This window comes from Amphibalanus amphitrite, unplaced genomic scaffold (assembly GCF_019059575.1).
Source record: "Amphibalanus amphitrite isolate SeventyFive unplaced genomic scaffold, NRLGWU_Aamphi_draft 001922F_arrow, whole genome shotgun sequence".
NCBI lineage: Eukaryota > Metazoa > Arthropoda > Thecostraca > Balanomorpha > Balanidae > Amphibalanus > Amphibalanus amphitrite.
Window position 1 is genome coordinate 32185 of NW_024883415.1, and position 17290 is coordinate 49474.

The following is a 17290-nucleotide window of genomic DNA, read 5'->3' on the forward strand; positions in this document are numbered from 1 at the left end:
ACCCGATCTAGGATATCACGATTAGCACATTAATACGCAAAAATTCGAAAATTAAGTCATACAAACCCTCGGGATGACCAAAATTCACGAATTAACAGCAGAATTGTTAATTGAAGCTTTTCAAAGACAATCAAAGATGGACAGAGGAGGACAGGCAGCTGGATTTGTGGTTGGGTGAGACATCTGTGAAACTGTTTCATCCGTCAAACCTGCAGAACAACTGCTCTGAGGGCTGCTGTTGCGTCCTATGTCCCGTCCGTCCCAACCTTCAAACATCCGGCAAAGGAACACATCAGTGGGTCACGAGCCCCCGGGTGGTGTCAGAATTGCGTGTAGCGCTAAAAAAGGTCACTAAAAATAAAGTATTCAACCGGTGGAACATCCTCCAAGACGAGTGTCTCTGTCTAATCCACCGTGCAACGAAAGGGGCAAAATGATTGAGCGCACTTTTGTGCCCGACGCAAAGAAACTGCTCTTCGTGATTGGTGAAATCCTTACTTTCACGGCCAACAAAACGCAATACTGGTGCTGTGAGAACCTGTTTTTTCTTCAGGACATACAAAAGCTGATCTGGGAAACGCCTGGGCCTCAATTCGATTAAAAATCTCCAGATGACTCCTCAGGAGACCGTCTAAAAGCTGCAAGGAGCCACCTATACCGATTTCCTCACTGGACAGCTCCATAAGGCGTGGGCTGAGCTTTGGCCAGCAGATCTTCACATGCTGATGTAAATCATGCCGGAACGCCTATGTCAATGCATCGCAACTAGATAAGGATAATGTAAAACATATATTGTTTATGTCACCGCCGTTTTTTTTCATTACTAGAAGACGAAAAAGCATGTTCGCGTAATTACTTTCCACCCTGTACATCTCATACGTTGGAACGCATGATTAAGACACGCAGCTCTGACAGGGCGCTATTCTTGTCAACTAACCAGGAAATGGGTCGGGTCACGACCTCGTTCTATCACTAGTTTTTTTTTTACAGGGCGCTGAGCTGATCGGACCAAGCATTTCGGATAGGTCGTGAGTTCTCAGTCACTGGAATAGGTGTGACAAATCGGAGCCATATCACCTTCGTCGATCCACGCTGCTCACATCACCAGATCGTGGTACACTGATATGATATGCAGCGATAAACAGAATGATAACGGCTGTATCATCAATGAGTCAGGCCTCTCGCACTTCGAAACGCCGCTCGAGATATTGCACCTGGCTTATCGCAATGAGCATCTTCAGTTTTCAGTCCTCACTCCTCAGCATTAGGGACAGTACCAAATCATAGCCAGGATACCTATCGACACCTGTGAGCCTAGCTGATTGGCTTACGCGAATTCTAAGAGTTAGGCAATCAGAGCACGTGGCGTAGGCGGCGAGTCAGGATGGTACCAGGAATTACCCTGGCATCAGAGTTATGCAAAAGCTGGTTTGAATAAAGACAAAGGTATAATAAATTATGCATGCGCAGGGTGCACGCTTGAAAGTAACTACAGGGTGTCCGGAAATCATTTCCTTGACACTTGCGAGGCGCCAGGGGCCAGTGCTTGGCAGGCGCAACTCGCACATGAAAGTTGTGTCTAACATGACGAAAGAAGCTCTTTGGCAAAGCGTCATCGTGCTGACGTTATGGTGAAGACTGGAATAAAGTAGGAAATCAAATCGAATCATCTGTCCTAGTCCCAATCGAAAACCTATGGGGAATCATGAAGGAGGAGCTCGTCAAGACTGAACTAGCTGCCACAGAAAACAGACTTCAGAGGAATCTATGAAAGGTGTGGTTGAACATCAGCGCGGATACTTTGGACATCTTGATCTATGGAATGCCAAAGCGGATGAGGGAATGGATAGGACAGGGGAGGGGATAAATCGGTAAATAAACCATGACCCGAGGTCTCTTTGTTTATTAATATGGCGGCGAGCTGATGGAGAGGCAACTAATTTCCGGACCCCCTGTATATGGTGTCAATGATGCTGGTAAAATCATGTTGTTTAACCCTCGCCGGCCGAGGGGGGGGGGCGGGTGCCGCCCCCCCCCATAGGGTTTTTTCGCGATAGCTCCGAACACGCTGGCGATAGAGAGCTGAAACTTGGCATACCTGACCTTTGATCCAAGCCGGATCTTTTGACACCAACCGCATTTTTGGGTCAGGTCAGGTCACTGACCTATGACGTCATAAGTGAACCTCTGCACGGTCTTCAGATGTCGCAACTTCGCAACGCCCTCACTGCCAGAGGAGATGTCACAGGGAAATGAAACTTGCAGGATCTAGTATCCATTATGAGTCCCACAACTTGTATATCTCGGATTTTTCCAAAAGGTCATATGAGGTCAGGTCATTTTCGTGACCTCACCATTATAAGTCAATGGGGAAAAATGAAAACTGCTATTCTGGCGCCGGGAACGATCTCCAACTATCTCAAGCACACAGAATCGTAATTTGATGCACTCCTTGCAAGGTTCGATGCGTCACTTTTGCAATGTTGACCTTGCGTGACGTCATTTATGACGTCATCAAGGTCATTTTAGTTTTTCGTCAATAACTCTTGATCAAATTGAGCTAGCGAGTCGGGAAAGCCACCAATAGACTCAGGAAGGTCTGCCGAATCGAATGATATGCGACATGACCTCTTTCGACCAACTTCGTGACCTTGGGGTGCTGACCTGACCTTGACCTGAGGTCAACACCCCAAGTTGACCTGACCCGGACAAAAAGTATATCATTCGACGCGCCTGGACGAGGCGAACACGATGCTGCCAAAATCGGCGCTCTGCGGCCATTTTTTGCGAAGTTATTCACCAAAAACTGAGCCGTACCTTGGGGCACTTGACCTGACCTCAGAGGTCACCAGTTGACCTAGGACCTTAAAATCGGGTACCAATCTCTGCGTCTCGTAACGGCGCACACGCTCGTTTTTTCCGCGACGCGCTAGCTCCAAGAGGGGCGAAACGGCGAGGGGGGGGGGTCGTACCCGCCCCCCCCCCCCCTCGGCCGGCGCGTATGTAGAAAACCAATAGGTCCGGCGAGGGTTAATCATCGCTTTTAAACAGGTTGATTTAGATCTGACTTGAAATACTAGGCATATGTAAATTCGAAATGCCGAGAGCCAATCACAAATTTATCCATAAAAGTACAAAAGCTAAAACAAAAGACGACATAACTATTTATATCTAAAAATATAACAATGTTCCAAATATTCATCTAATCTACATCGATTTAGATATAAGATTAACATGCAATTGAAATACATTTCAACATTAACACAACATCAATAAACAGAAACATGCAATGCAACTTCAAATAAAAATAACAACGGTTATAAACAGATTAATCAGCCGGCATTCGAGTTCACATCTATCATTTCAGATCGGAAAAGGACATCGTTCCAATCAGCCACAGCACAGGAATTGACGTTTCATAAATAGTGTTCCTACATTTTACTAGCCAGCACGTCGCGTCCCAGCTGTTTAGTGAGAAGTTACACAAACATGCTACAATGAAGCTGCAATTTGTTGAATTCTAGACTTAAGACCAACATACATCATAAGAAATATAGATTATGCAACAAAAGTTTGTGGCGTTTTGTTTCTCTGAAGCATGTTTGCGAACAAGTTTCGCGATTTTACAAAGAAAACATAACTGTCCTGCAGATTTGACGCATAAAAATACAAATATGTCCTTCAAGCAATAGATCAGTCATCGGTACAACCTTCGAGAACATGCGGCTTTATCATGATAAGTTTGACTTTACAAGGCTGCGATTTTCCCGTAAAAGCCAACTGTCGTGCCGAACGATAGCCAGTACTCCAGAAATCCACGACAGTAGCAGCTTGTTTACACTTAGTTCAAGAACCTTTTTTAACAATAACTGGCGTTATCTTTAGTTAATCCCGTAACGCTTCGGCATCGTATGCTCCATAGCATACTCATGTGTTGGCTGTTTATCGGCCGGCCGTCTCTCTCTCCCTTATATCCTATTCACCTTCCAGGCGATCGTTAAGAGAGAGGAGACGGTCGACGAGGTAAGGAAATGAAGGTAAGTAAAACCAACGCAGATGGTTGGAGGGGTGGGTGGAGGAAAACGTGCTCGGCAGCGACCGCTGCTGGTCCGCTTCACTCGCCCGGGCCGCGTTGAGTGGACCTCAGCCGTCCCGCTCACGGCGGCCCGCTGGTGACGTCACGAACCCTCCGGCGAGGTCAGGTCGGAACACCGCTCGACAGTGCCGGCCGGCGCGGCTCTAGAGGCCAACCGCGGATACGCGTTTGAGCAAGGATGCGGCGTTACCATTAACTGGCATATAACTGGCGTTATCTTTAGTTAATCCCGTAACGCTTCGGCATCGTATGCTCCATAGCATACTCATGTGTTGGCTGTTTATCGGCCGGCCGTCTCTCTCTCCCTTATATCCTATTCACCTTCCAGGCGCCAATGACACCCGACAGGACAGAATGTTTGCGAGACTGTGCGCGGGTATATATGTAGGCATATAAACGCGTATGTTATAAGCCAATGGTACGTACCGTATAAGCCATTTCGTCCGTCTCACATTCTTCTTCGGACCCGATTGGGGCCGCCTGTTTCACGACGAAACATGGTAGAAGAAACCACGCCGGATATTGGCCATCAAACCTGAGTGCTCAGTTGCAGGAGGTGGAACCAACGCGAGTCGCCGCGTGACGAGAGTCGGGAACATTTCTGTCATAGATACGCATGTCACATTGCCGCGCGGGTACAAGCAGATGGCGTCGTAGTAGCGCGTCGATTTGTGTTACTCCGCTGCGGTGGCTGTGGGATGGTCAGACTGTTTAAGTTGAAGAGCTGGGCGGCCGGGAACGGTCACCACCCATTGTGGTTAGTCGGGAACGTTAGCAGTCGGAGAGCAGACTGTTCGTCAGTCAAGAGCACACAACTGCATAGACTGAATTAACACCAGTTACGGTCGGCCGGCCTAGAAGTCGGCTGGCTACACTGCGATCGGTCGAAACCAGCTTGCCGAGAACAGTGCAACACACAACGATCGGTCAATAACGGTGCAGTGGGTTACTAGATTGCAGACAGACGAGCCGACAATTCGAAGCCGTGCAGGTGTCAGGCACGAGCAGACAAATGCAAAACTGTGGGCAGTCTGAGGTTCAGGCGTTGAAGACCGGTTAAGGTACACCGGCATCAGTGGTCGATGATGAGCCAGACTGCAGTGAGATGGATGCAGGGTGCCGGCAACTGTGAATCCACCACGATCGATCGTAAAATAATCATAGGGGGAAGCACAAGCCGCTGCGAGCCGGACAATGATACAGTTGATCACACCGTAGTCGATCGACGGCGTCGTCACTCGTCAGTCGTTGTTCTCAAACGTCTGAAACCAATGAAACGCACAATGTGGGCGGCCTAAACGTGATAGTAGCAGAGCCAGACTGCATGAACGATTAATGCATATTTGTTCTGGTCTGTTGGAAACAGAACAGAAGTGGGCAAACCAGGCTGCGACCACACGGAGAGCCAGGGGGGACAGTTTGACGCACTCAGCGGTCGGCGGGGATCGTATAGCAGCCGGAAGGCTAAAATACTGGGCGAGTAAACACGTCGTTCGGGCCAACATTAGCAGTCAAATAGCCAAACTGTTGAGTCGAAGATTCCGCCTGTCGAGACCGATGAAACAGTCTGTGAAACACTCCATGGGATTGGTCGGAAGAGTAGCCAGGTCTCGGTGCCGGACTGGGCTAGTTGGAGCCGGACTGACAACAGGGACTAAAGAAACGGTAGTCAGTAAGAGATCTGGACTGCATTGGATGGTTAAACATCCCCCGCGCAGTTGCACACAGGTATCGTAAGCTGTATATAACGCTAGGTAGTGGTCATGCGAAGGCCGGATTATCGGTCGGACTCGGCGGTCGGTCCATAATATTAGTCGTCGGAGCATCCAACTACCAGCACGGGCGGTCGAGACAAAATGATAGTATTTGGGTGGTAAAACTATTAGGCACTATCAAAACAGCAGCCACGCACTTGTGGACGCGGCAGCTGGATCACATTGTTGTGTATGCGTCGGGACACCTGCACATACATTGTGAACACCCAGAAAACATGCATGTACGCTCCGGGAACGTGCAGTCAGGTCATCCGAGAGCGTAATCAGCCACATAGCCAGACTAACGGAGCGATTAAGCATGTGAAGGGCAGGCGGTCGGAACGCATCGTAGAGAACGAGATGTCGCCACCACCGGCTCTACTGATAAACGCCTGTAGGGACGGGCCACGATCTATCGCCAGTCACTGCAGCGCAGCTGACTGGACCACTCTGTTCGACCAGCATCATGGAAATGGCAGTCTGGTGCTGCCGGTCCATCGGGAAGATGAACGATGGAGGTCTGAGCCAAATGCGGTTACAGGAACGAGCACGTGACCGTCTACGATCGGTCATAACGGCTTACAAGACAGCCACCACCCCAACGGCTAACCGTACTAGTTGACACACAGTGCGGCCGGTCGTACGCAATGGGTTCGATCGGAAACATCAGCAGCCGGTTCGCCACGACCCAATGCTGGGTAGCCATTCTGATAGACTCACGACTGAGGCGCAGTTCTGTCGGTCGGATACACATGTGGTCGGTAAGAAACGTCGGCATCCGGTTCGCCAGGACTGCAATACTGAGTAGCCAGTCTGATCGACTCACGATCGAGGCGCAGTTCTGTCGGTCGGATATAAAATGTGGTCGGTAAGAAACGTCGGCAGCCGGTTCGCCAAGACTGCAATGCTGGGTAGCCAGTCTGATGCTCATGATTGAGGCGCAGTTCTGTCGGTCGGATAAACAGTGTGGTCGGTAAAAACGTCGGCAGCCGGGTCGCCAGGACTGCAATACCGAGTAGCCAGTCTGATACTCACGATTGAGGCGCAGTTCTGTCGGTCGGATATACAATGTGGTCGGTAAGAAACGTCGGCAGCCGGGTCGCCAGGACTGCAATGCTGGGTAGCCAGTCTGATACTCATGATTGAGGCACAGTTCTGTCGGTCGGATATACAATGTGGTCGGTAAGAAACGTCGGCAGCCGGTTCGCCAGGACTGCAATGCTGGGTAGCCAGTCTGATACTCATGATTGAGGCGCAGTTCTGTCGGTCGGAACCAGTGTGGTCTGTAAGAAACGTCGGCAGCCGGCTCGCTAGGACTGCAATGCTGAGTAGCCGGTCTGATAATCGCGATTGAGGCGCAATGCTGTCGGTCGGATATACAATGTGGTCGGTAAGAAACGTCGGCAGCCGGTTCGCCAGGACTGCAATGCTGGGTAGCCAGTCTGATAGACTCACGATTGAGACAGTTCTGTCTGTCAGATAAACAGTGTGGTCTGTAAGAAACGTCGGCAGCCGGTTCGCTAGGACTGCAATGCTAAGTAGCCGGTCTGACAAGACTCACAATTGGGGCGCCGTGCTGTCGGTCGGATATACATTCTGGTCGGTAAGAAACGTCGACAGCCGGTTCGCCAGGACTGCGAAGCGGAGTAGCCAGTCTGATACTCACGGTACGTCCGGAATACCCTGACGGAAACGGCACCTGTTATGGCAGCATGGGGATTGCTGCTGAATCCATTGTTGTCACCTCCGTCCACGCACTCAGACAAAACCCGCTTCCGGCAGCGCCGCCGAGCCACCAGCCCGCGCTGGTTCGGCCATCCCGTGGCATAGCTGGACTACCGAGGACAATGAGACGCAGCCAGAGGCGGTGGTCGAAAACGCTAACAATCGGATGGACAGAGTTTACCAGTCGAACAGCCAGACTGACTAAACGATAAGCGTTTTTGCGGGCGCTAGAAACTTAGCATTGGGGCTAGCAGACCGCCTCAGTTGCTGTGCAGATTGACGAAACCGGGTAGCTGCGTATATCCACTCGAACGTCACTTGGTCCGTCGTATAATTAAATCTTCCTTTTTTATACAGATGTGTCACAACACATATAACCATATCTGTGTCACCTTTATTGTACTTATAAACCTTGGTTTGCCTTAGCCCATGATTTCATCCGTACCATGCCTACCATCTTTAATCAAGACTGTGTCCGTCATTGTGTGACCATGCCCGTAAATGTTTTATCAATAAACTAAACTAGACTACATTAAACACGTCGAAGCGGTCGATCGGAAACGTAAGCGGCCGCGTCGCAAGACTGCGCCCCATGGCATAGCCTGATGAGACGACAACGATTGAGCTCACCCAGACGGTGAAACGATCATAGTCTTGTCGCTAAACGGCATGGGTCGGGAGCCAAACTGTGGGAAACGATTAAGTACGCCCGGACGGTGCTGGAAACGTTAGTATAGCAGTCGCAATACGGACGGCGATTTGGAACGGCAGCGGTTGGGTGGCCAGGCCGCATTCAGCCGGCTATCCGCGTTGACGAGAATGAGACTTGACATCATTACGGCATTCCTTCATGTACTCTTAGAAGCGCAAGATACCAAGCCAGTAAACAGCCGATTTGAATGACAACGAGCGAACGTATACATTAAGCCCTACACGCGGGAAAGTACGATGCGAGACATCCGACTGACCCGTGCGGGCGACACTCGGCCTAAGCGTTAAAGCAGCTAAGACGCGTTGGCCTAGCCATCTAAGACGCTGAACTGGGAAGTGGATCCAACTTTCAGCATCGCCTCTGCTGTCCGGGTAGTCGCGATCGCGTTCGCCGTCCAAAAGCTGCCCGACAGCGGGATCATGCACATGCGATCAGTTACGGACTAAAGGTCTCCCGAGCGGCATTACCGACGAGTAATGGTAAGGAACCACCGTCACTTACTGAAACACGCACCGATTCAGCAACCGAACTATCGAGATACACGATTGCTGCTGTGAATACCGTGTGATCATTAGTGATACGGCAGACGAAGTGCCGGCCGAGATAGGTACAACTTAGCCCATTATCACCAAAACGCCTTTTGGGCGAATAACGAGCGTATGAGAGAGTGAGCCCTGCACGTGCGGAATGGCGAGCGGGTACTTCTAACTGGCTGTGCACTGCATCCTACTAACCAGTCACTAGCAGTGTGCCAAATTTGTTGGCAATCAGCTCAGCCGTGTTCCAGAGATCTGGAAGCGGCACCCTACCGACCGGTCCGGAACCCATGGGAAAACATTGCCTGGTGGGTGCCTACTGCCTACCTACATGCCAAGTTTAAGCGAGACCGCGCCGGTGATTCCGAGTTATTGTAATGGGGACAAATCTGACACTTGTTCTTTGCATTTTGCACGTGCAGTGGGGGACCCACACGCATCGAGTGTCCGATCTTTGGCAGAAAGTACGGAACTTCCTGACAGAATTACCGCATGTCAATCGCCCCAGCGGCTGCCGAGATAGGCCTCTCAGAATCGTTACAGGCCGGGCCGGGCCAGCCGGATCGCTCATACTGAGATTTCCGTCATGTTGAAAGACTCGTTTCGCGCTCGCTCGTAATAAAGGATGACGCTTGCCACCACGGTGCGCTGGGCGCTGCCTAAAGGCGGTACCATCCTGATCGTGTAGTCATCGTGTAGCAGCGTTCGTACGGTTCGCAAGTCGGTGCGTTAAGGGACATCCCACGATACATATGAGTACCTCATGCTCGATCGTAGCATCTGCAGCTGTTCAACACGCTGCAGTCAACCGGGTCGCCAGGTTGACTCACAGCATAGCAACACTAACGGTCGGGCCGGCGGATCGGCCAGCCGGGGACGGTACCTTTATGGCAGCAGAGTCCATCAGCCGTTTCCTCGCTCCAGACACCCGTAGCGGTGCGATAGGTGAAGCACGCACGATACCTGTGACGGCAGCAGATTCTATCCATCGTCCCGTCACCTCCGACGTTGATAATCACTGCACTGCAAGAAAACGTGCTCGGCAGCGACCGCTGCTGGTCCGCTTCACTCGCCCGGGCCGCGTTGAGTGGACCTCAGCCGTCCCGCTCACGGCGGCCCGCTGGTGACGTCACGAACCCTCCGGCGAGGTCAGGTCGGAACACCGCTCGACAGTGCCGGCCGGCGCGGCTCTAGAGGCCAACCGCGGATACGCGTTTGAGCAAGGATGCGGCGTTACCATTAACTGGCATATAAAGCTCGGCCAGTTATATACATCTACGATGTTGACGAGGCTTATGACGCTGTTCACCCACTCTAGTGTCCAGACCTCGGGGGTATTTCCGCAATAATGAATAAAAAAGCGCGCCCAGTCGAAAGTCGGGCAAGCAAGTCCTTGTCGAGGCCAAGCTTACCTCATGTCTGCACGATTATTCCTCGACATAAGTGCTTTCTTGACACAAAAAGTGCGGCTAATGTTTGGAAGCGTTTCTCCGTAAGTTTACTGTCCCCAATCGGGCCAGTCACGGCTGCCGCGGCTGGCTGCGCCGCTCGTAAGCAGGATTCGCCGCGCGCCACCCGCCCCTGTGACGCTCGAGGCCCGGCGCTGACGGGCTTAGCACTTGCAGTAAGCGCAAACGACGCGTCCTAAGACCGCCAGATCCTGACGAAGATGCCTTCGCGTGCCAGGGACAGCAGCTTTCCGTTGGGAAGTCCGGCCCCGCTGAGCGCGGTCACGCAGCGGCATTAGAGGTCGGTGAGCTGCCGCGGCTCAGCGCAGAGAGGGCCACCGCTGCCCGGTCGCCGCGGTCGGCTCGCAGCACCGCTCAGAGATGGCTATCCGCGCTCTGTGCTGAAGTCACCGCCGGCCGGAGCACGACCTTCCCAGCGCCGGCGGCCACCGGCTCGGCTCCAGCGCTCCGTGCGACCCACCAGCTCGTGCAGCCGTTATCGGCCGCCGGTCGCAGACACCGACCGCGGGCGCCCGCTGCGCGCTCCAGTCCGTCCCTCCGGTGCGGGCAGAATCTGCACAGCCCCTCTCCCACCGGAGCAAACAGCAGCCACACTACCGACATTCCGCGACATTTACTGCCTTTTTGGCTATTGCAGGGAAGCTGATTCATAGGTGATTGGCGACCGAGTCATTTATCGATGTCAGACAAACAAGATCGGCCAGCTATCAAAGGCGGCCGTCGTCTTGTGGCCGGGACATCGTGCATCTCGCTGCTATCTGGGAGCTCGGATACTGTCAGCGAGCGAGCCAGCAGCAGCGGAGGCTGCTGGCACACACCGGCCGCGGCCGCTCCTAGCTGACAGTCCGGCAAGGTCAGGAACGGATGGCTCTCACGGCCCGACCGAAAAACCACGACTCTCACGGCTGGCTCGCCAGCTCGGAGATATTTATAGATTCGTCTCCATCTGTCAGCGCTGACATATTGGTTGTCGCTGAAGGCATGTCAGCACCCACAAATTATTTGGAGAGGATGGCGACCGAAAAACCACTGCTTCCCTCCGATCATTCCCTCTGTACCACAGGCCTATGAAGTATTCAAAAGGTTGAAGGAAGTGACTATAACCACTTCATGACTACTGGCCACTGATAGCACGGAATCGCCGCAAAGCAGCCATTTATGCCGAATTGAGTGGACGATTATTGGTGACGACCTGCGATTACCAAAGGGAATGTTTTAGATGTAGAAACCAAGCCAAATTCCGGTCCCGTAGCTCAGTTGGTTAGAGCGCTGGACTCCGCGTGGTGAGAGCACGCGTTCCCGGTTATGACAGTCCGGGTTCGAAGCGCGACGGGCGCTCGACGTTTATGGGCCTCCTGACAGGTATGGTTGCGGTTGGTGGCAGGCCGTAGCCAGGCGAAGTCAGTGAGGGGACCGGCCGTGCGCGGCTTTGTGCGCACGTTAAACTTTGGACTCTAAATTCTGCCATAGAATCGGAATTGCGCGATCGGAGGGTAGAGGGCAGGGTCATCGCAACAAGCTTCGCTTAGCGGTGGCTCTGTCCTTGTGAATCCTTCCCATCAAAAGGTTCGGACTAAATTTATAAAAAAAAAAATCAAACCGACCTTTAACGATAAAAATATCGTTTTAACGTCGAAGTATGTAGCTATGAGATGTACTTTGTAACAAGTCATGAAGCACATCATATTTAATGTTGCAATAAAGCAAATAAATAGAGCGACTTTGTAGAACAATCTGGCATTTGAGTTGATTTATTGAAGGTTATCATAAACATACTAAAAAGATATGAAATAAATTGAAGGATATTTTGTCGAGAATACTAACATCCACAGCATGCTACCCAAACATACCAGAAATAAACGTCAAACAGGTATTTCGGAGGGTATTACAAAACATCAGCAACCAACTGACATCACTTGTCGACACATACATGTTACAAACGTGTAGCTGTATAGGAAAACACGGACCAGGGACGGCACACGACCGTGGGCCAGTCGGTTGGCTATCTAATCCCCACTGGTTGGACGACAGGCACGTACAGGACACGCACAACACACACACCCACATAGCATAGGACAGTTCGGTCTGTGACATTCAGAATTCGGGTGAAACCAGATTCCATCAGCACCGAAGAAAAGGCAATAATATCGTTCAGGTATGAAGTTCAATGGACAGTACGTCAGAGAACGTCGTCTAGGTAATCGGTGAACAACGCTTACAATTATGTCTGAAACGGTGACAGGGATACCAATTCTCAAACAACTTAACGATAGGTTACAGTGCCTACGAGGTTTTGTCCCGTTTCAGACGCTGGCAGATATCGTCTCGTCTCCAGTCTCACACACAAGAATACACACACAAAACACAGCACACACTACCACAGACAGTCACATTGCCGCATATACGAAGCCACACCAGACGGCCTGCAAACTCTGCGGCGGCGTCGTCAGCCGCCGCGCCGCACACTACCCGAGCCGACCCGAGCCCGTCCATCATGCAGGCAGTTAACGGAGTCATGGGTCGCCGCGACTGGCTGACGAGGACACCCATCAAACGCCACTTAGCGACCTATCCTCCCGGCTCGTATATCGCAGTTAGCGGTGTCGGATCGTGTCCAGACGCATATATAAAGGGCCGTTAGCGACCAAACGAGCGCCAAAACAGCACGCTGGCAGGGATTATTGTCACTATGAAAAGCCACTCTACCGCAGCAGTCGGTTGGACCCCTGATGACTTCTGGCTTAAACACTAGCTTAGGAAACAATGTTTCTTATCTTGTATCTAATTTCATAATGTTTGCGGTAAACTGTATCAATGTGGATACCGGATAGTGAGAACGGATAAAACATCACTTCTGTGCACTAGCAGAAATATGTAGACACATTATTTATCATCAAAAACATGCAAGACCATATGTATACAGTGTTTGGTAAGAAACATTTTCTTTACGGTGCCTTCGTTGACATTGTGGCTTTACTAAATCCGTAACTGAGGTTTTGTTGACATTCAGGAGACAGTGCTGATGATTCATTTCCCGTGAATTGTTTAAGTTCGTATGCACGATTGTATGTAGAAATTCAGCACGCTAATTGGTGGTGGCGTGTGTCGAACAAGCACGAACGGACACTCGCGGAATGTTTTCATCACGATCTGAGCATTGTTTACGGTGCTCACTCATTGTACATGAATCGCACCGTAAAATGGGTTAATCAACAGCTGACACTTTTCAGAGTGGACTTAGGTCACGACAAATGCTGCTCGGTCCACGGACCCAGGCGAGACTACTGCGCCAGTCACTAGGAGCTCGTGTGAGAGCCTCCACGAACCGCTCAAGGTTGAATCGACGATCAGTGTGAATTAGAAACTAGGATTCGGTAACATCTTACCGCTTGCCCACAAATCTAAGTCCCCACGGGTCTCCCTAGTTTACTCCCACAAACCGTCTACATCAAGTGCCTAGATCGGACGAGCGTGCCGAGCCCACCCCCACGCAGCCGGTCGGCGGACCACCGCGCCTCAGCTGGGTGTCCTGACGTGACCCTAGCACCCGAACCCGATCCCCTCCCCGGCGTATGAATGGGGCCCGCATGCCAAACGGACGTCTGGGCGGGCAGAGGGCCAGCCGTGCTCTTGGCACCAAAGGTTTCATATACGTCGGCGGGAGTGAAAGCAGCGGCAGCGCCCCTCGCGGCCTGCAACGGGGCACTGGCGCGCCGCGCGCTCGACGGCCGGTTTTTATCGAGCACTGCCAGCCGGTGAGATCATACTTATTTATAGGGGCTGACGTCAGTGACTGCGGCGGCGTGAGGGGGCCGTGGCGCCACCTGTTGTCAGGCGCAGCAGCGACAGGTGCTGCCGAGGCGGCGGCACGTAACCCGACCCGACCTGACCCGACCTGAGGTCGACACTGGGAACATGAATGCCTATTGCCTACCTACAAAGGTGATGCGGTTATACTCCATGACGATAGGTTATCACGGATAAAACGGCCGGCAAAATGTGATGTCGCCACCGAGCGGCATAACTACGTTGGCCTTGGGCGGTGGCAATGTGCCAGGTTAGCCACCGCAAAGCGCGACGACATCGCAGCCCTGTCACACCGAGATATGGCCGACCCAAAACGGGTCGGCGAGGCCGAGGAGGCCCATGGCAAACCACGCCTCGAGACCCTTACACTGAAACAGGAAAGAAATGTGACAGGAGCTCGAAATTCCATGGCTAGTTCCGTTTAAGCCGTAGCTCAATCCCGTCACGCAATAGGTATACTAATTTGTCTGAACTATTTACACACTCGGGAAAAAGTTTATTTTAAAATTTGGTTATCGGAGGCCCGCTAGGTTAGGGAGTAAATGTTACCTATTTATTGGTCAAACTACATTCACGGTGTGCCGGAAGTTCGTTGACAGGCACCAGCTATGCTCTTCCGTCAATATTCTACAGCAGCCTGAAATTCAGCGTCGAAATTTTGCATTGGGCTGGCAACAACCATCGCCAAGCAGTGTCAATGTGTTCAAATACATTCGACCCTTGATGAGCTCACAAAATGTGTTCACTACTGATTATTACCCGGGGGTGATAATGGAAGTCGCAAAACTGGGCCAGTTGCGGAGCTCTCCGTTCCAGGAATAGGAGGGTCACGTCGGACCTGACAAGGGCTCAAGGACTCCCGTATAATCTGGATACAGTATCAGATTGATTGCACCGGATATTGCGTACCGTTGTTTGGCCTAACTTTGTACCAGTTTTTGACTTTTCTTCGTATTACTTCCAAATTATTTTGTTAAATGTTCAGGAAATTGTGCAGTAAGGCAGTGACATCCCTGCTGGTCACCTATAGTCACTCTTAATTTTTTTTGGATAATGACATATAATTTATTTTTTTTTGAAATTAGAGTGGCACAATGTTACCCGCACAAAAATAACATTGTACCATATGAATAAATGCATCAATAAAACAATGGAAAAGCCAAAAGTATCAATGTTAGCGGTCGTTATGGATACATTGGTCCACTTAGGGGCTTTTAAAAAAGGAACAGCAAACTTGTACATTGTACAAACATAGTCACGGGATGATGCACACCATCATGACTGTAGGTCGGTTACGTATCCCGCTGGGACATTAACGCACAACCAACGACGCGACGAACCACATACAATAAAAGGCACGGAACACAACGAACGACACGACGACCCTCTTCATCATATGGTGTTGGAACTTTAAATCACCCCTGGATTTACCCTTCCTGCGGGTGGCCCAAAGTTATTGAATTAACGGCAAAAAATATGTATAAACATTGACCACCCCCAAATTTTAAAAAAATGTTTGAGGAAAATAAATTACCAATAGTCGAATGCAAAGTTCACATGATGTCCTATTCAGGCAAATCGCAAAAATCGATTCGGCTGGTAGCATCTGAGCCCCGTACAGGGACCTACCTAAACCTTAATATTGGGTGAAAAAAAAAGGAGCTTCACCAAAAAATCTAGAAAATCCAAAATCGACATGATGACGTATTTTTTGTGCCCCTGGGTTTATCATTGACTACTTCATTGGTTCCGGCCCAAAAATGCCATTTCTCGCGCATAGGTATTAAGCTGATTAAAATTTAGCCATTTTTTTCCTCGTGGAACAAAGTTACCCACACGCCCCAAAGTTAGACCAAACAACGGTATTTCTTAGTTGTACAGAATTTTGATAGTCGTATGGCCTCTGGGATCAACTTCAGTCGAGCCTTTCATACCAGCCATATGGCGTGTGTTACGTGTCGCCAATAAGCGCCAAAATGGTCATTCATCTCTAACTTGACATTCGCAATGGATGAGCAGCTGTTGCATTGTAGTTATTCACAACTCTGTCTGAAAAGACGCTCTATCAGACTAGGAAGACTTTTTGAAGTTGATCAGCTTCCGAGAAGGTTCCCTAGGGCATTTGGGTGAGCATGCAGGTGCTCCTGTATAGCAGTCTGTGAAACCCAGGGAGGCCCATTCAATATGGAACATGTCGTGTAGGGCTAGGAACCAGAGGAATGGAGCCCACAAGGTGAGTTCACAAGATGAGGATGCTGGTCCTCGCCTTGCGTCCTTGCTGGAGCTGGAATGCTGAAATGCATATCCATGCTGTGGGAAGGGTATTGAGGTCAACGCAACTTCAGGACTGCGACTTTGGAGTCATTGTAAAGGAGCTAATGGCACAGTGCAAGAACAACCTTGCACATTCTTCTTGGCTATCAAACTACTTTTTATAGTCACCGTGCAAACTACCCAAACTACTATCTCGGATTTTCAAAATATTGGAAATTTCGAAAAATGTACACATAGGTACAATCACAAAAACAAGTTTTTGATTTTTTTCATATTAGTTTTTGACTTTTCGAAGAAAAAAACGAAATATATGTAATAGGACACATACCGATAATTCAACCTAGCAAGTTTTAGCCCGATATCTTGAAAAATATCTATGTTAGGTATAGGTACACATTTTAGTTAAATTTCACCATTATCGATTTTTCAAATCCATTTCCAGTGCGTATTTGACATCGTAGGACAAAATAAATATCACCATTGTTTTCCAGAACTCAAACTGCATCTGACAGATATCTTTTTTGTTGAAAAATTAAAATTGTTAATAAAAGGCACTTCACACTTACCATCACAATTTGACCTTTTGTTTGCTTTAGTCGTTCAGGACAACGCAAAAACAAGGAATAAACAACATTTTCACCAACCCTTCTCGGCAAAACTTTATCATACTCGAATGTCATCATGGATAGGACCGCGTATCTGGAACAATGTAGTGACACTCCAATTTTCTATAACAGCCATCAATCAAATATCTAAATCTCAGCTGAAAAAATATGTCAAAGCAATAAGCATACCTCATACAAAATATGTAAGCTTACTTGAAACTTTCATTTGAAAGTCCCGCTGTCCTTTCAACGCCGTTTTCTCTACGGTGCATTTGCCTCACAAATACACCAATAAAATAAAATAAAATGAAC